General features: G+C 47.2%; 2 long non-coding RNA genes and 1 pseudogene across 2 annotated transcripts; 1 reads left to right on the top strand and 2 right to left on the bottom strand.

The window, feature by feature from the left end:
* The first annotated feature begins 7,575 nt into the window (after window positions 1-7,575).
* LOC147351069 (uncharacterized) lies at window positions 7,576-11,102 on the top strand. The gene is made up of 4 exons (XR_015147168.1): window positions 7,576-7,889; window positions 9,077-9,195; window positions 9,931-9,989; window positions 10,841-11,102. It is a non-coding gene; the product is annotated as an uncharacterized LOC147351069 (long non-coding RNA).
* Window positions 11,103-13,856: 2,754 nt separating this feature from the next.
* Window positions 13,857-14,294, bottom strand: LOC147351070 (ATP synthase F(0) complex subunit g, mitochondrial pseudogene; annotated as a pseudogene).
* Window positions 14,295-18,010: 3,716 nt separating this feature from the next.
* Window positions 18,011-19,166, bottom strand: LOC147351071 (uncharacterized). The gene is made up of 2 exons (XR_015147164.1): window positions 18,914-19,166; window positions 18,011-18,346 (listed from the first exon to the last, which is right to left on the bottom strand). It is a non-coding gene; the product is annotated as an uncharacterized LOC147351071 (long non-coding RNA).
* Between the last annotated feature and the right edge of the window lie 521 nt (window positions 19,167-19,687).

A 19,687-nucleotide genomic window follows, 5' to 3' on the forward strand; every position in this document is an offset into this window, starting at 1 on the left:
ATTAGTGTGTATTATTTTTTAATATTATTTTGGGTCGTTGTTGCTACACGAGGGCTTTCGCTAGCTGCGGCAAGCGATGGCCACTCTCTAGCTGTAGCTCGGGCTTCTCGTTGGAGTGGCTTCTCTTGGAAGCACCAGCTCTGAAGTGTGGGGGCTCCAGTAGTTGCTACACGTGAGCTCAGTAGTTGTTTTCACGGGCTTAGTTGCCCTGCAGTACGTGGGATTTTCTGGGACCAGGGATGGAACCAGTGTCCCCTGCATTGTAAGGTGGAGTCTTAATCACTGTATCAGTAGGGAAGCTGTGTGTGTTATTAATTGACCCCCTTTTATTGCTGAGTCATATTCTATTGTGTGGGTATACAATAATTTTTTTTTAATCCATTCACCAAGATGGACACTTGGGTTGCTTCCAGTTTTTGGCTCTTACAAATGAAGCCCTATTGATAGGGACAGAGTAGGAGAATGAAATAGTTTCAAAATCCTGCTAGGGGATAAAAGACAGAAAGGGAATTTTAAGGGAATTGGGGAGACTGTTGTAAGCTAATAACTACTCAGGAAAAGAATCGAGTAACCTAGCAAAAAAGAAATGCAAGTAGGCAAAGAGGTTGTCTGAGGAGGCTTTACAAATAGTTGAGAAAAGAAGAGAAGTGAAAGGCAAGGAAGAAAAGGAAAGATATACTTAACTGAGTGCAGAGTTCCAGAGAATAGCAAGGAGCAATAAGAAAGCCTTCTTAAATGAACAATGCAAAGAAATGGAGGAAAACAATAGAATAGTAAAGGTTAGAGATGTCTTCAAGAAAATTCGAGATATCAAGGGAACATTTCATGCAAAGATGGGCACAATAAAGGACAGAACTGGTAACAACCTAACCAAAGCAGAAGAGATTAAGAAGAGGTGGCAAGAATATGTGAAGAATTATACAAAAAAGATCTTAATGACCCAGATAACCATGATGATGTGGTCACTCACCTAGAGCCAGACATCCTGGAGTGTGAAGTCAAGTGGGCCTTAGGAAGCATCACTACGAACAAAGCTAGTGGAGGTGATGAAATTCCAGCTGAGCTACTTCAGATCCTAAAAGATGATGCTGTTAAAGTGCTGCACTCAATATGCCAGCAAATTTGGAAAACACAGCAGTGGCTACAGGACTGGAAAAGGTCAGTTTTCATTCCAATCCCAAAGAAGAGCAATGCCAAAGAATGCTCAAACTGCTGTACAGTTGCCCTCATTTCACTTGCTAGCAAAGTTATGCTCAAAATCCTTTAAGCTAGGCTTCAGCAGTAGGTAAACTGAGAACCACAAGCTGGGTTTAGAAAAGGCAGAAGAATCAGGGATCAAACTGCCAACATTTGTTGGATCATAGAGAAAGCAAGGGAACTCCAGAATATCTATTTCTGCTTCATTGACTATGCTAAAGTCTTTGTGTGGATCACAACAAACTGGAAAATTCTTAAAGAAGTGGGAATACCAGATGACTTTACCTACCTCCTGAGAAATCTGTATGCAGGTGAAGAAGCAACAGTTAGAACCAGAAATGGAACAATGGATTGTTGAAAATTGGGAAGGGAGTATGTCAAGGTTGTATATTGTCACATTGCTTATTTAACTTATATGCAGAGTATATCATGCAAAATGCGGGGCTCAGTGAATTGCAAACTGAATCAAGATTGCCCGGAGAAATATCAACAACCTCAGATATGCAAATGGTACCACTCCAATGGCAGAAATTGAAGAGGAACTAGTCTCTGAATAAGGGTGAAAAAAGAAAGTGAAAAAGTTGGCTTACAACTCAACATTCAGAAAACTAAGATCATGGCATCCGATCCCATCACTTCATAGCAAATAGAAAGGGAAAAAGTAGAAGCAGTGACATGTTTTATTTACCTGAGCTCCAAAATCACTGCAGATGGTGAGTGCAGCCATGATATTAGAAGATGTTTGCTCCTTGGAAGAAAAGTCATGACAAAGTTAGACATCATATTAAAAAGCAGAGATATAACTTTGCCAACAAAGGTCCGTATAGTCAAAGCAATGGTTTTTCCAGTAGTCATGTATGGATGTGAGAGTTGGACCATAAAGAAGGCTGAGCGCCAAAGAATTAATGCTTTCGAATTGTGGTGCTAAAGACTTCTGAGATTCCCTTGGACTGCAAGGAGATCAAACCAGTCAATCCTGAAGGAAATCAACCCTGAATGTTCATTGGAACGACTGATGCTGAAGCTCCAATACTTTGGTCACCTGATGCGAAGAGCTGACTCATTGGAAAAGATCCTCATGCTGGGAAAGATTGAGGACAAGAGAAAGGGGCAGCAGAGGATGAGATGGTTGGATGGCATCACTGACTCAATGGACATGAATATGAGCAGACTCTGGGAAATAGTGAAAGACAGGGGAGCCTGGCGTGCTGCAGTCCATGGGGTCGCAAAGAGTCAGACATGACTTAGCGACTGAACAACAACAAACCCAGCAACAATCTACTCTGCCCTGAAGGAAGACTGGGCACATTGAAGCCCCAGACACACTCAACCACAAAGTCATGATAGTTAAAACACAACACAATCGGGACTTCCCTCGCGTTCCAGTGGCTGGGACGCCACGCTCCCGGTGCAGGGGGCCTGGGCTTGACCCCTGCTCAGGGATCTAGATCCTGCATGCCACAGCTAAGAGTTTGCATGTGGTAACTAAAGATCTGGCATGCCTCAAGGAAAATCGCAGATCCAAGTGCAGCAACTAAGACCTGGTACAGCCACATAAATAAATTTAAAAAACCCACAAACACGTAAGGCAATAGGCATCAGGTGTACATCTTGTTACATGAAGTCAGGGAGTTAGTAGTCCTTGAAGAGTAGCACTTCTGCAGGTAGCCAAGACAGGAATGGAGGTGAAAGGGGAAAGAAAACTAGGTGAAAGAGGACATTATACCAACACCTGAGGTGATATTTTAGTACATGTTGTTGTGTGTGTGCTCAGTTGCTAAGTCATAGCCCACTCTTTGCAGCCCTATGGACCAACCTTTGGCTAATAGGCATATGATTTCAATAGTGCCATGGCAGTCCTTATTAGACCATATAGGGTTAAAGGAGGAACTAATGATGGAGGTCTTGACATCTACCCAAAAATGAGGAAGAAGTTGGTCTTTTCTCCTCCCTACAGTTTCTCTGATTATACAAACGTATCTGAGTGTATTCTGGGGGCTGTGCTCCCTTGCCTGCCTGCTTGTAGCTGTCACAAGCACTCTATGCTAATACACTCCCTCATTGCCTGCCACTTCACCTCTTAGCTCTCATCGGATTCGTTCTGCACTGAGACAGAAGAACTCTAACTTCAGGAAGTCCTCGGACCAGGTGTGCAGTTTCAATTAAAAGACAGTGGATTCGAGTCTCCTCCTCGGTCAAGGATTGTGGATTCAAGTCCCCATCTGAGGTGTGACTGGGTTGGAGTCCCACCTGAAGGAGTGTGGTTTAACTGTGCATATTCGTATATATCTCTGTATGGACAGCTGTGTTAATTTCTCTTGGGTACAGACTAGGAGTGAAATGTCTAGAGCATAAGGTCAATGTGAATTTAACCTTTGAAGATACGGCCAAACTGTTTCCCAAAGTGGTTGTGTATTTTACTTTCCCCGGGCAGTATGACCGTCCTAGTTCCTCCACATCCTTGGTAAGGTCATTTTTGAGAAATTTAACCATTTCCCGAAACACAGAGTGGTGTCTTATCATTTTTTTTTTAATCTTTTGGCCACACCCCAAGGCATGTAGGATCTTAGTTCCATTTGCCCTGTCAAAGCAGCGTGTGCTAACTATTGGATCAGCAGGGGAGTCCGCAGAATTTCTTAATTTTAATGAAGTCCAATTTATTGAGTTGTTTCCTTTTATGAATTTTTTTTTTTCCTGCACCACGTGGCATGCGGGATCTTCTCCTCCAGGGATGGAACCCCTGCCCCCTGCACTGGAAGCACCAGGAAAGTCCGGGTCATGTTCTTGGAATCATACCTGAGAACTCCTTGCCTGTCCTAAGGATTTGAATTTTTCTCCTGTGTTTTCCAATAGAAATTTTACAGTTCTAGTTTTTTGTTTTTGTTTGTTTATTTAGCTGTGCCAGGTCCTAGTTGCAGCACGTGGGATCTTTAGTTGTGGCATGCGGGATCCAGCTCCCCAACCAGGGATCGAACTCTGGGCCCCCTGCATTGAGATCTCGGAGTCCTAGCCACTGGACCACCAGGGAAGTCCCTAGTTCTAGGTTTTACATCTAGGTCTCTGACGCATTCGGGGTTAATTTTGGTGTAAGGTGTGACATATGGGCTTCCCAGGTGGCACTAGTGGTAAAGAATCTCCCTGCCAATGCAGGAAACGCAAGAGACCTGGGTTTGATCCCTGGGTCGGAAAGATCCCCTGGAGAAGGGCATGGCAACACACTGCAGGATTCTTGCCTGGGAAATCCCCTGGACAGAGGAGCTTGGCAGGCTCCATGGAGTCGCAAAGAGTCGGACATGACTGAGTAACTCAGCACGCATGCACACCTCCTTCATTTGGATATTATTCCAATACCTGGAACACTGGTTTTTGTTGAAAAGTCTATTTTTTCCCCCCCACTGAATTGCCTTTTGCACCTTTGCTGAAAATGAGTTGATCATAGGGACACAAAATTTTTACTTCTGCTTTTTTCCTCAGCGTAAATGCTACAAGCATCGTCCTCATGGGAATAAAATATTAAGGTGGCCCACAGTAGGCAGAGCCTGGTACAGAAATGTGACTTCCTGTTCTTGAAAATGTCCCCCACTGTGTCCTCAGGGTCACCTTTGTCATCAGTCACTTCCTCTGTCTCCTTGCTTAGAGATTGCTTTATTTCCCCCATGAAAGCCCCGCCTGTGTTACATCTTCATTTTCCAGCAGTTTTGTGGACTGGCCATTAACTTTTCTCCAGATAAGGTTGTTGGCTATTGAGATCTTCAGTTCTACTTTGTTCTTCTGGATTAGAACAAGCCCACGTTAAAAAAAAATTTTTTTTTTCATTTATTTATCTTTGGCTGTGCTGGGTCTTTCTTCATTGCTGTGTGCGGGCTTTCTCTGGTTGCAGCGAGCAGGAGGCTGCTCTCTAGTTTCTAGTTGCAGCGTGTGGGTTTCTCTTCTGGCTTCCAGGCTCTAGAGCATGGTTTTCAGTAGTCAGGATGCACAGGCATGTGGGATCCTCCTAGACCAGGGACGGAACCCATGTCCCCTGCACTGGCAAGTAAATTCTTAACCACTTAACCACCAGGGAAGTCCCAAGCCCACATTTTAGAATAAGTTTCCCAATGGTCATTCAACAGATAAGCCAGCAGGACTTTTGGCCACAGGCTAATTGTAGAGTGAGTTAGATTGAGGGAACCACAGAGCATCAGAACTAAAAAGACTCAGAGCCAGGGGCCAGGGGCCAGAGGGACTAGGTGATTCACCCAAGGTCCCCCAAGGTCAGATGGCAAATTGGTGACCAAGCTGAGGTGAGATTAATGGCAGGTTCCAGTTTTCTCGGGCTTACACCCTGGTTCTAGTTTTTGCATATTGGAAATCTGGTCATTTCATTTTAAGTTTAAATATACTAAGTAAATCAAATCATGTGAAAAGAGAAACCGGAAAATAATGGTTCCCGTCAACTTGGGGAAGTGAATCCTTCTGTGACTTCATCATCATTTACCCAAAGTAGACTATTAAAAGTTCCTTTGGACTTCCCCTGCCTTGGCGGAGGGAGTAAACACCTCCTTGACCTTGACCAAATAGAGCTGGTATTTATCAGCTCTCTAGATCTTTGTCAATGAAGATTAAGAGGTTGGGAACTTCCCTGGTGGTACAGGGGTTAAGAGTCTGCCCACCCATGCCAGGGGACATGGATTCAATCCTTGGGCCAGGAAGATTCCACGTGCTGCGGGGCAACCAAGCCTGTGCCCACAGCTACTGAGCCTGTGCTTAAGCCCGGGATCCGCAACTGCTGAAACCTGCCGGCTCCAGAGCCCACGCTCTGCAGCAGGAGACGCCACCGCAATGAGAGGCCTGCGCACCGCAACGGAAGAGTAGCCCCCACTCACCGCAACGAGAGAAAGCCCCGACAGCAATGGAGACCCAGCGAGGCCATAAATAAAGAAATAATTTTTAAAAAGATTCATCTCTTATTTAAGGAAAAAAAAAAAAGATGAAGGGCTTGAACGACAGGGTGTTCCAACCCTTGCCTGTGCTGTCTCTCCACAGGTCTAAAATCATCTGCATTTTTAATAAGCCTCTCAAGTGTTCTTAACTTCAGCTGACACAAGCATCATCTGGGATGCTTAATAAAAATGCAGATTACCCTATCCTTCAGGACATTTTGGGCTTCCCTGGTGGCTCAGCTGGTAAAGAATCCGCCTGCAATGTGGGAGACCAGGGTTCGAGCCCTGGGTTGGAAAGATCCCCTGGAGGAGGGAAAGGCTCCCCACTCCAGTATTCTGGCCTGGAGAATTCCATGGACCATATATGGGGTTGAAAAGAGTCGGACATGACTGAGCAACCTTCACTTCAGGACATTTGTCCTAATCAAGCAGATCTGCCGCGTGGTCTGAGCATATTGATCAGTGGCCCTCATTTGGAAAGAGACTGACTTCGGGATCTACTTCTCAGTTGATTATCCTAAGTAGCCCTTGTTTCTTCCTCCTTTCTGATGACTCAGAATGAGATGAAGGGACTCTCACCCATCATTTATTTTCCCCCATTACATATTTTTTCAGGGTCTACATGGGCAGAGCGGAGGATATAGCAATGAACAAGTCAGAATTTCTTCCTTCTTGGAGCTGACTTTTTCACTTAGTGATACATATCCAAGGTTCTCCCATATCTTGACAGCTCTTTTCCTGTTAGAGCTGAATAACAGTTCACTGGATGTCTGGATGTATCACATAGCTTGTTTATCCATTCATCTGTTGAAGGATATCTTGGCTGCTCCCATGTTTTAGCAATTATCAATAAAGCTGCTATAATTAAGTGTGGGTAGGTTTTTGTGTGGACATGAGTTTCCATTATCTGTTTACTTATGTACTTATTTTTCAAGCTGTAAGTTTGAGAAAATCAACTGTTGGAAGATTCTGGAAGATGTTCTCACAGGCTGCAGGGGCCAAAGATAGAGACGACTAATCCGGTTCCCTTTTTCATCCTTTCAGATTCACTCAGCAAATGATTAAAACACCAGTAAACGAACCAAGAGGAAAAAAAAAAAAAGAGGAGTCACTGTCCAGTAACTTTCAAGAGTTGATTTCTTATGCATTTCAACTTTCTTCTTTTGCTCTTCTCAGTAGAGCCAAAGGGCAAGAAGCTACGTGTGAGTGCTCAGTCGTGTCTGACTCTTTGTGACGCTATGGACTGTCGCCCATCAGGCTCCTCTGTCCATGGATTTTCCAGGCAAGAATACTGGAGTGGGTTGCCATTTCCTCCTCCTGGGGATCTTCCCGACCCAGGGATCAAGCCTGCGTCTCCTACATTGCAGGAAGATTCTTTACTGCTGAGCCATTGGGGAAGCCCAGCAAGAAGCTATAGGAAGTATCAATGTCAGTCTGAAGAGAAAGGTGTCCAAGTTTGCTGGAGGGTTTTCCAGGCTTCCAGCTGCCTGGTTTTCAGCATCTGGTTCTCTGTAACCAGATCACCCACCTTTGTGTCTGACAGCCCCTCACCTGTCACCCACTTCTGAGCTTCATTGAGAAGGTACTTCCTGTCTGTGCAGAGCCAGTCTTCACTCACCGCCAGATACACAGGAGGCAGTGTATGCAGCTCCATCATGAAGGCAGGGCTGGCGGGCCCTACGCTGACCTCAGACCACATCTTCTTCCTCTACAGCGTCTCATCCCAGCAGACTGAGGAGGTGACTACACCTGGGAATCTCAAATCTGAAGGTAAAGTTGACAATAAAAAGATGAACAACCCCATGAACAAATTAGATTTCAACAGACATTTCACAAAGAAAGATACAAATAGGTAATAAGCAATCGAAAAAGCGCTCAATATCATTAGTCAAAGCAAGTGCCAAGTAAAACCATGAAAAGATACCACCACCCACCCACCAGAATGGCTAAAATTAAAAAGGCTGACAACTCCAAATGCTAGCAGAACTGTGGAGCAACTGTGTAATTCTCAGGCATTGCCCAATCCCTCCCAGCATCAGGGTTTTTTCCAAGCCAGTAGGAGTGTAAAATGCTACAAACACGTGGAGAAAGGCCCGGAAGTTTCTTATTAAACCAAATGCCTTATACCTATGACCCAGCAGTTTTACCTCTGGGTGTTTATTCAAGAAAAAATGAAAACATGGTTACCATATAGTTTGCATAAAAATGTCCATCGCACCCAAAACTGTAAATAGTTTAGACATCCATCAATAGAGCACCGTACGGTGCAGCATATCTGTGCATGTGCGGAGTCGCTTCACTCACGTCCGACTCTTTGCAACCCCATGGACGGTAGCCCGCCAGGCTCCTCTGTCCAGGGGATTCTCCAGGCAAGAATACTGGAGTGGGTTGCCATTTCCTCCTCCAAGGCATCTTCCTGACCCAGGGATCCAACCGGAATCTCTCCTGTCTCCTGCACGGGCAGGCGGGTTATTACCACTAGCGCCACCTGGGAAGCCCAGTGTATCTACACAACGGACTATTCCGTGACAAAAAGGAAAGAACTCTGCAAATGCACCACAGCATGGATTCTCAAAAACGCCTGTGCCTTTGGCTGTGTTACATCCTGTTCTAGTCCTCCAGACCTCTGAGTGTAGAATTAGGTCATCGGGTGCTAGGGGTGGAAAAAGGTGAGGTGGTAGGATGGAAGCCACAGTAGAGACCAGAAGAGTGTCTGCACACCCTTGTCACGACTTGCTGTTGTCTGCTTCTCTGATGCCACGTGCTTGTGCGTATGCGGTCTTCCATTCTTTCCCCCAGTGTCTCTCTGAAGCCCTTCTTAACCCGTCTAAGTCTGCGGTCCCTCTCATCTCCTCGTCCCCTCCCCTGTCCTAGGACAGATCACTGTTCAGTATTCCCCGCAGGTCTGGAGCGGAGGTTGGTGTTTGATAACTTTCTTATTCTGTCTCTGTCTCCAGCACCTAGCATGGGTCCATGTTCAAAATGCTCAATAGATTCTGTGAGAGCAGCAAGGGAAGAAACGAGACTCGGCCGGGCTCCGACTTCCCCTTTCCACGTCTGCCTCCAGGCCTGGAAGGTATTTATAGACGGGCAATGTGGGCGTGGAGGAGGATTATACGGGTGGGAGAGTCAAACAGAAAGACTGTGGGGGCATCTTTGGATGCCTTTCTTTGGCTCACTTTGGAGGGAGAGACACCTGCTTCTGAGGTACCTTAAATTCTGGAGAAAAAGAGGTGTCAGGAAGCGTGGAGACTGGCCACTTGGTAGACAGTCCTGAACAACAGGGTACAGGATAATATTCAGAGGCTGGGAAAGTGACAGGGCTCCATGATAATTGTGCTTTAAATTCATCAAAGTCCTGCCCAGGTCTGGTCTGGCAGCTATCCCCACCAACTTCCCAGGGGCATGGACTCTTCCCAGTTTACCATGCCCCCCTTCTAGGGTGTGGTCCTCACTGTCTGACCCAGGCCAGCGGGTGGGATTCCAGCAAAAGGATGGGGGATGGATGGAAGGAAAAAGGGGTCCTGGGGAGTATGCCTGGAGCTGCTGGGGACTTTTATTTGGACCGTATTGGTCATAACTTAGTCACATGGCCACACCTAAATGCTAGAGTGGCGGGGACAAATACTCTGCATAACCAGGTATGGGCTAAAAATCGAGCATTCCTCTTGTATAGAAGGAAGAGGGGAAAACGGCTTACAGACAGCCTCTCTGCCACCGATGGACAGATGAAGAGAAACATGTACTGAGTGGGACTACTGGCATTGTGCATGGCATTTCATATATGAGTCACTTCTCCCCAAAACCTTAGGAGCAGACACTGTGTGCCATGCAGTCATACTCGTGAGGAAACAAGCTCAGAGGCGTTGGGTAAGTTGCCCAAAGTTATACAAGTAGGGTCGGAAGCTACGACTACAAACTTTGTCCCGGATTGCAGGTTGAGAGAAAGTCGTTCAGTTGTGTCCGACTCTTTGCGACCCCATGGGCTATACAGTCCCTGGAATTCTCCAGGCCAGAATACCGGAGTAGGTAGCCTATCGCTTCTCCAGTGGATCTTCTGGACCCAGGAATCAACCGGGGTCTCCTGCATTGCAGACGGAGTCTTTACCGAGTTATCAGGGAAGCCCAGGCTGAACGTTGGCGTTCCCCCAAATCATATGCTTAAGCCCTAATCCCCAAGGCGAGGGTATTAGGAGGTGGGGCCTTTGGGCTGGAATCAGCTGTAGATGAGGTCATGAGGGTGGGGTTCTCACGGTGAATTAGCGCCTTGATTTCCAGAGTGCTCTCTGTCTGTGTCTGTCTCACTTTCTCTCTCCCCTTGTGGGAGTCTCCACAAAGAACCGAATCTGTTGGCACCATGATCTTGGACTCCCTGGTCTCTGGCATTTTGTTATAGCAGCCAGAGCTGATTGAGACAGGCTTCAGAGCTTTTCGCCCGCTTTCTCCTGCCTCGGGAGTCTCAGAGCAGCAGAGGGTGGAAGGAGAAGGATGTTCAACCACCTTTTTCTTCTGTTCAGACCAGCTCCTCAGGCCAGGAAAGGGAGAAAAGGTTGGGAGGGAAAACAGTAACTTATAAAATAAGCATTTGGGGACTTCCCTGGCAGTTCAGTGGATAAAGACTCTGCCTGCGAATGCAGAGGTCACAGGTTTGATCCCTGGTCCGGGAGGATTCCACATGCCGTGGAACAGGTAAGCCTGTACAGTACAACCACTCTCTCTAGAGCCCGCAAGCTAAAACTATTGGAGACTCTGCACCCAGAACCCGTGCTCTGAAATAAGAGAAGCCACCGCAATGAGAAGCCCATTCACTACAGTGAAAAGTAGCCCCTGCTCCCACAATTAGAGAAAGCCCGCATGCAGCCATGGAGACCCAGCACAACCAATAAATACATAATATATGTATGTAAAGAATCCCTCATTGCTTAACTAAGATCCTGTGTGCCCCAGGGCGCGGCCAAAAATAAAACATAAAATAAAATAAAATATTCATTTGTCTTCTCATTTTTAACTCTTAGGGTGAGGGGTGCGGATGGCGTGCAGGAGGGCAGTATTTTTGCTGGTCTGGTCCTCACCAGAGCTGAAACTGGGTGACTGTTCACGAGAGGGCTGAGATTCTAGGGGCTCTGGCAAGACCCTCATTCCCGCCTCTGCGTGTCTGTTCCCCGTGCATCCCAGCAGAGGAGGAGGGTGGGCCAGAGCAGGGCTCCTCGGGCACCAGAATCCTGGTGGAGGTTTGCAAAGACTATTTTTGTTTCTCTTCACACGGCTATTACCCACTTTCCCTCTCCCATGAGGTTCCAGAACCATCTATTACAGTCAGTGATCTTTCTATTTTTTAATTTTTAAAATTTTATTGTGGGAAGAACACTTAGCATGAGAGCTACCCTCTTAAACTTTCATGTGCGTAACACGTTACTGGACAACGTTGTACAGCAGAGCTCTAGGACTTCTTCATGTTGGTGACCTGAGACTCTGCCCATTGATCAATAACTCCCCGTTTCCCCCTCCCCCAGCCCCTGGTGACCGCCATTCCATTCTTTGATTCTATGAATTTGACTACTTTAGATTCCTCGTACAAGTGGGATTATCCTTCTGTGACTGGCTTATTTCACTAAGCATAGTGCCCTCAATGTTAATTGGTGCTGTTGCACGTTGCAGAATTTCCTGCTTGTTAAGGCTGAATAGTATTCCCGTGTGTGTGAGATACCTTCTTTATCCATTCATCTGTTTTTGTTTTTTCCTTGTATAATCTAACATTTTTGGGAGGATTTGATTTTCTGCTGTTGTTTTTGGTTGTGCTGGTTCTTCATTGCAGTACGCAGGCTTCTCTAGTCGTGGTATGTGGGCTTACTTGCCCTGTGGTATATGGGATCTTAGTTCCCCAACCAGGGATCAAACCCATGTCCCCTGAATTAGAACATGGATTCTTGATCACTGGACCATCAGGGAAGTCCCATCCATTCATCTGTTGGCGGACATTTGGGTTTTCCTGCTGCTGCTGCTGCTTCAGTCATGTCCGACTCTGTGCGACCCCATAGACAGAAGCCCACCAGATTCCCCCATCCCTGGGATTCTCCAGGCAAGAACTGGAGTGGGTTGCCATTTCCTTCTCCAATGCATGAAAGTGAAAAGTGAAAGGGAAGTCACTCAGTCATGTCCGACTCTTCACGACCTCATGGACTGCAGCCCACCAGGCTCCTCCGTCCATGGGATTTTCCAGGCAAGAGAACTGGAGTGGGGTACCATTGCCTTCTCCGTGGGTTTTCCTACATCTTGGCTATTGTGAACAGTGTTGCAATAAACATCGGAATGCTAATATCCCTTTGAGATCTGGATTTCAGTTATTTGGAATAATCCCAAAGTGGGAGGGCTGGATCATCTGATTGTTCTATTTTTAATTTTTTTGTAAGCCAGAAAGAAAAACACCAATACAGTATACTAACGCATATGTATGGAATTTAGAAAGATGGTAACAATAACCCTGTATATGAGACAACAAAAGAGACACTGATGTATAGAACAGTCTTTTGGACTCTGTGGGAGAGGGAGAGGGTGGGATGATATGGGAGAATGGCATCGAAATAAATTAGAAAAAAAATTTTTTTTACACACTGTCTTCAGTTCAGTCGCTCAGTTGTGTCCGACTCTTTGTAACCCCATGAATTGCAGCATGCCAGGCCTCCCTGTCCATCACCAACTCCCGGAGTTCACCCAAATTCCTGTCCATCGAGTTGGTGATGCCATCCGGCCATCTCATCCTCTGTCATCCCCTTCTCCTCCCGCCCCCAATCCCTCCCAGCATCAGAGTCTTTTCCAATGAGTCAACTCTTCGCATTAGGTGGCCAAAGTATTGGAATTTCAGCTTTAGCATCATTCCTTCCAAAGAAATCCCAGGGCTGATCTCCTTCAAAATGGATTGGTTGGATCTCCTTGCAGTCCAAGGGACTCTCAAGTCTTCTCCAACACCACAGTTCAAAAGCATCAATTCTTCAGCGCTCAGCTTTCTTCACAGTCTGACTTTCACATCCCTACATGACCACTGGAAAAACCATAGCCTTGACTAGACGGACCTTTGTTGGCAAAGTAATGTCTCTGCTTTTCAATATGCTATCTAGGTTGGTCATAACTTTCCTTCCAAGGAGTAAGCGTCTTTTAATTTCATGGCTGCGCTCACCATCTGCAGTGATTTTGGAGCCCCAAAAAATAAAGTCTGACACTGTTTCCACTGTTTCCCCATCTATTTCCCATGAAATGATGGGACCAGATGCCATGATCTTCGTTTTCTGAATGTTGAACTTTAAGCCAACTTTTTCACTCTCCTCTTTCACTTTCATCAGGAGGCTTTTTAGTTCCTCTTCACTTTCTGCCATAAGGGTGGTGTCATCTGCATATCTGAGGTTATTGATATTTCTCCCAGCAATCTTGATTCCAGCTTGTGCTTCTTCCAGCCCAGCGTTTCTCATGATGTACTCCGAATATAAGTTAAATAAGCAGGGTGACAATATACAGCCTTGACGAACTCCTTTTCCTGCTGGAACCAGTCTGTTGGGCTTCCCTTGTGGCTCAACTGGTAAAGAATCCGCCTGCAATGCAGGAGACCTGGGTTCAATCCCTGGGTTGGGAAGATCCCCTGGAGAAGGGAAAGGCTACCCACTGCAGTATTCTGGCCTGGAGAGTTCCATGGACTATACAGTCCATGGGGTCCCAAAGAGTCAGACCCAACTGAGCAACTTTCACATTGTCTTATTTTATTCAAATACCAGTCTGCTCCATGTGGTTCTGGAACACTCAAACAATAAAGCAGATATAGTCACATATTAAAGACTGGTCTTCAAACATCACAGTTGATGATGCCACTCTTGCCCAGGATCTTGCCAACATAAAACCACATCCACAGCTCAGTGGCCACCAAGCCATTCAGCAGAGCTTCCTTAACTGTGGGCTGTTTGCAGTTACCAGTTCGAGCAATATGGACAGTTTGTTCCAAGCTCTGATTAGCTGTAGGGACCTCAGCAGGAGTTGGAGGAACCTGCTCAACTGTTTCAAAATATGGCCAGTTGGGGCTTTAAGTCACAGCAGCATCGACCAATGGCAGGGCTTCTCGGCAAGGTTAGGGACAAACTGGGCTGTGGTTCTAGAATGGAGAGTCCATTGCCCTGAATGGCTGGCTGAATTTTACCTGCCCGGAAGGCTATTTTTAACTTCTTGAGGAACCTACATACTGTTTTCCAAAGCAGCCGCACCAATTTACGTTCCCACCAACAGTGTACAAGCTTCCTTTTCTCTGCCTTCTCATTGGTACTTGTTGTTTTTTGCATTTTTAATAGCCATCCTGACAAATGTGACATTTTGTCCCGAGAAACATAAACGCTCCCTGTGGGTTAGTTTTCTCAGGCTCCCAGAGTGTTGAAAAGAGCAACTTTATGGTCAGGAAGTGTTTACAAAAGGACTTATATCCTTTGTTCAGAACTAAATATTTTGAATTGTGTTCACACAAGATGTTTGAGCAGATTTAAACAAATTTCATTATAGGAGTCGTAAAGCATCTCATCTAAGAGAGCACCTTCAGCTCTTTTTTATGTTTTTTGTTTTAACATTTATTTATTTATTTGACTGTGCCAAGTCTTAGCTGCAGCACATGGGATCTTCCATCTTCATTTTGGCACATGGTATCTTTAATTGTGGCTTTCAGGCTCTTACTTGTGGCATGTGGAGTCTAGTTCCCCGACCAGGAATCCAAACCCAGTCTCCCTGCATTGGGAATGCAGTCTTAGCCACTGGACCACCGGGGAAGTGAAGTGAAGTGAAAGTCGCTCAGTCGTATCTGACTCTTTGAGACCCCATGGACTATACAGTCCATGGAATTCTCCAGGCCAGAATACTGCAGTGGGTAGCCATTCCCTTCTCCAGGGGATCTTCCCAACCCAGGGATCAAACTCAGGTCTCCCGCACTGCAGGCAGATTCTTTACCAGCTGGGTCACAAGAGAAGCCCGCATGACCAGGGAAGTCCCCTCCAACTCTTAGCTTCAGTATTTGCTCCCTAAGCTAATTTTGTCTGCTTGGTTTTAGTGCAGGGAGCTCTGGAAGCAATGGAAAAGCCTTCTTGGAGCTTGCCTGCTCGAGGGGTTTAAATGGGAGATTTAAACACAGCACTGTGTGTGAGATCAACTGCCAAACAACTTCAGTTCAGTTCAGTTGCTCAGCTGTGTCCAACTCTTTGCGACCTCATGGACTGCAGCACGCCAGGCCTCCCTGTCCATCACCAGCCCCCAGAGTTTACTCAGACTCGTCCATTGAGTCAGTGATGCCATCCAACCATCTCATTTTCTGTTGTCTCCTTCTTCTCCCACCTTCAATCTTTCCCAGCATCAGGGTCTTTTCAAATGAGTCAGTTCTTCACGTCAGGTGGCCAAAGTATTGGAGTTTCAGCTTCAGCATCAGTCCTTCCAAAGAACATTCAGGACTGATTTCCTTTAGGATAGAAACTTCAAACCAGCCAATAATTCAGTAGGGAAATGAGATCAACATTTGTCTAGAGAAATCGATACCTTCCCATATGTAAACAAACACCAGTGAGATGAAAAGACCAGGGGAAAGATGGCTGATTTAAAGTATCACTAAGGGACTTCCCCAGAGGTCCAGTGGCTAAGACTCTGTGCTCCCAATGCAAGGGGCCTGGGTTCCATCCTTGGTCAGGGAACTAGATTCCACATGCCACAACTGAAAGACCCTACGAGCCACCCCTAAGACCCAGCACAGTCCGAGAAATATATAAATATTAAAAAAAGAGAAAAAGAGAGCCTTTCTTGTGCTCTCTCCTGCTTCCTCATCTTAAAAAAAAAAAAAAATCAATGAAACACAGGGAGTTCCCGCTGGCCTAGGATTTGTTTTCACTGCAGAGACCCGAGTTCCAGCCCTGGTCAGGGAACTAATGAGCTCCTGCAAGCCATGCAGTGCAGCCAAAATAAAAATAAATAAAAAGTTAAAAAAAAAAAGACAGTAAAAAAATAAAATGGGCTTTCCAGGTGGCGCTAGTGGTAAAGAACCCACGTGGCAATGCAGGAGACATAAGAAATGCAGGTTCCATCCCTGGGTCAGAAGATCCCCTGGAGGAGGGCATGGCAACCCACTCCAGTATTCTTGCCTGGAGAATCCCGTGGACAGAGGAGCCTGGTGGGCTCCTCTCAGACATGACGGAAGCAACTTAGCACATGTAAAGACAAAAAAAAATTATCCACAAAACAGATGAAATATTAGTATCTGGGAATAAATAGGACAAGAAATGTACAAAACCTCCAGGAGGAAAACTGAAACTTTCCCAGGGGACATGAAACTGGAGACACACTGTGTCCTTGGACAGGAAGGCTCAACGTCATAAAGATGTCAGTTCTTCCGAAGGCAGCTTACAAATCTAACAGGATCCAAATAAAGATACCCAGAGGCATCTTTTTTTCCCCTGGACCTAGACAAGCTGATTCTAAAGTTTACATTAAAAATGTAAACAAGCAAGAAGAGCTGGGACAAGGCGAGAAGGGAGAGCGACGTGGGAGGAGCAGCCCCATCACGGGTCCTGACTGCTGGGGAGCCTCAGGGAAGCAGCCCCTCCAGGACCCTGCCACACGGAAACTCAGCACAAAACACATCCTCTCACTCTGCTGAAGGCTATGGGGCAGCCTGGAGGGGAGGGGAGTTTGGGGGAGAATGGATACATGTATATGTATGCCTGAGTCCCTTTGCTGTTCACCTGGAACGATCACAGCATTGTTAATGGGCTATGTTGCTGCTACTGCTAAGTCGATTCAGTCGTGTCCGACTCCGTGCAACCCCATAGACGGCAGCCCACCAGGCCCCGCCATCCCTGGGATTCTCCAGGCAAGAACACTGGAGTGGGTTGCCATTTCCTTCTCCAATGCATGAAAGTGAAAAGTGAAAGTGAAGTCACTCAGTTGTGTCCGACTCTTAGCGACCCCATGGACTGCAGCCTACTAGGCTCCTCCATCCATGGGATTTTCCAGGCAAGAGTACTGGAGTGGGGTGCCATACCCCCATACAAAAAAAAAAAAATATATATATATATATTTTTTTTTTAATGCATTCTCTCCAATCTGAGAGCTGACAATGGCTCTTTTAATACATGCTATGTGAGCAACTGGGTAGCCATCTGGAACCAGAGATGGACCCAAACTCTCACTGATCACAGCCTTCAAATGGATCAAAGACTTAAATATAAAAAAATTGAAAATAGTGGACGAATCCCTTGGCCCTAAGTAAGAACAAGAGTTGTGGGTAGGCACAGGGCTGAGCAGGAGTGGGCTGGACCCTGAATGAATTGCCAGCTGTGGGAGCCAGCAGTGAGTAACAATTACCCCGTGCAATCCTCACTTTCTCTTTATCGACTTGTTTCTTGGCCTGAGGCTTAGAAAGGTAACTTAAGGTTACCGACCTGGTGACTCACTCCCCAGACACAGGAGGTGGCCTGTCTGAGGCCACCCCAGAGTCTGGGTTCCTCACTGGCACCACTGCTCCCAGCTATAGACAAGGTCCACCGGCAGCTGAAGCAGGCCCCGGGGCTTGGAAGCAGAGGGTGGGGTGGTGTCACAGGACCGATCAGGGAGCACTCCTGCATCTGGGGCTCTGAGACAGTGGTGGAGCCAGTGTTCACTGGGTGCCAGTCAGGAAAGGTTCTCAGAGGGTGGGGTGTGTAGACTTAGGGGTAAGCAGACAAGCAGAGAGGAGGAGAGACCTTGGCTTCAGTCAGAGAGAAAGGTAGATGTTGGCAAAGCCAGGGATACTCAAGGGGCTCAGCGGGCCAAAGGGCTGGAGGACTCGCTGACTGTAAAAGGCTTTGAACACCAAGGCCATCGTCAGTACCAGTCCCATCGTACTTTTTTTTTTTTCTGGTTACCTTTACCACAGGACCAACAGAGAAGCCCCGCATCACACTTTAATCATCTGTAAGACATCTACAGATCCCTCAGGGCAACCTGGTGACAGGGCTCGTTTTTAAGCAGATGAATGAAGGGATCAGAGGAGAAGGGCTCTGCCCAAGGCCACACAGCCTGGAACAAAGCCCTGGGTCTCCTAACTCAGAGCTCACTCTGACCTCTCAGCACACGTGTGGGTCAGGAAGCTGCACTTCGTGCTCTCAGCAACCTGGCAGCTGGGGAAGGTCTCTCGGCAGAAGGGAAAAGGCATGCTGGGCAGTCTGGGGACCATCAGGATGGGCTGGGAAAGAGGGTGGGGGTCGGGGGACCTGGGGGAGGATGGCCCTGGGGGCCAGCTCCTGGACACACAGCTACCCCCACGCTGGCAGCCCTGTCTGCATCCTGCCTCTCCAGCCGCCGCCTCTCCTTTGCTGCTTCCTCATCCAGGCCTCAGGGCTTGGCTTTCCTCAGGGCTTGAGCCCACATCCTGCCCTGTTCCCTCTCTGAGAGCAGGTGTGATCCCTTGCCCAGGGCAGGGACTTCAGGGCCACCTCCACACCTCTGACCCTGATCCGAGTCCCCTGCCCAGATCGGTCTCCAGAGCGAGAGGGGAACACCTCTGCTCCAGACATCTGGCCACAGGCACCTCACACGCAGCTGTCTACCCTCCCTCCCCACCGCACCCCTGCTCCCTGTCTCAACCGACAGCAACCTCAGGGCCCCTGCTGCTCAAGAAGGATCCCCACGGTCATCACTACCCCTCCTCTTCCTCGACCCCCCCAACCCGTCCTCCCACACGTGGCTCAGATCAACCAGCTTCCGGTGGCTCCCCCTGCGGCCCCTCCTGCTCACCAGAACAACTGCTCCCCAAGGGGTCTCCTCTGTGGTCCCCGTTCTTCACTGTTCCGGCCGAAAAGGACTGTCTGCTCCTCTGCTGCAAGTTCTTCAGGGTCTGTCCTCGTACACCCCGATACATGAATGCTCGTAGCAGCATCGTTCAGGACAGCTAGACTGGACACAACCCGTATGCCCATCATTGCTGCTGTTTACTCGCTAAGCTGCGTTTGACTCTTTGTGATCCCATGGATTGTAGCCCCGCCAGGCTCCTCTGTCCACGGGATTTCCCCGGCAAGAATACTAGAGTGCGTTGGCATTCCCTTTTCCAGGGGATCTTTCCGGCCCAGGGATCAAACCCTCCTCTCCTGCACAGCAGGTGAATTCTTTACCACCGAGCCACGTGAGATGCACCCCATCACTGTATGAATGGAAAAAAAAGACATGGTGTCTCCACACCAAAGCCTGTTCATGGCCGTAAGGAATGACATCCTGATACGTGTCACCCCAGGGATGAGCCCTGGAAACATGACACTGAGTGCAAGGAGCCCGCCACAAAAGACCATGTACTATATGATGTCACTTATGTAAAATGTCCAGAATAGGTAAATCCATAGAGACAGAAGGCAGATTAGCCGTTGCCAGGGCCTGGGAGGGGTTGGGGGAAAACGGCAAGTAACTGATCATAGATATATGGATTCTTTGCGGGATGATGCATAAGTCCTAAAGTTGATTGCAGCATCTGTGAATACTACTGAACACTGCTGAATGGTCTACTTTATTGAAGGGTCCCCCCGTCCCATGTTAAT

This window comes from Bos grunniens, chromosome 19, assembly GCF_055505025.1.
Source record: "Bos grunniens cultivar Pamir isolate PY7600 chromosome 19, Bosgru_T2T1.0, whole genome shotgun sequence".
Classification (NCBI taxonomy): Eukaryota; Metazoa; Chordata; class Mammalia; order Artiodactyla; family Bovidae; genus Bos; species Bos grunniens.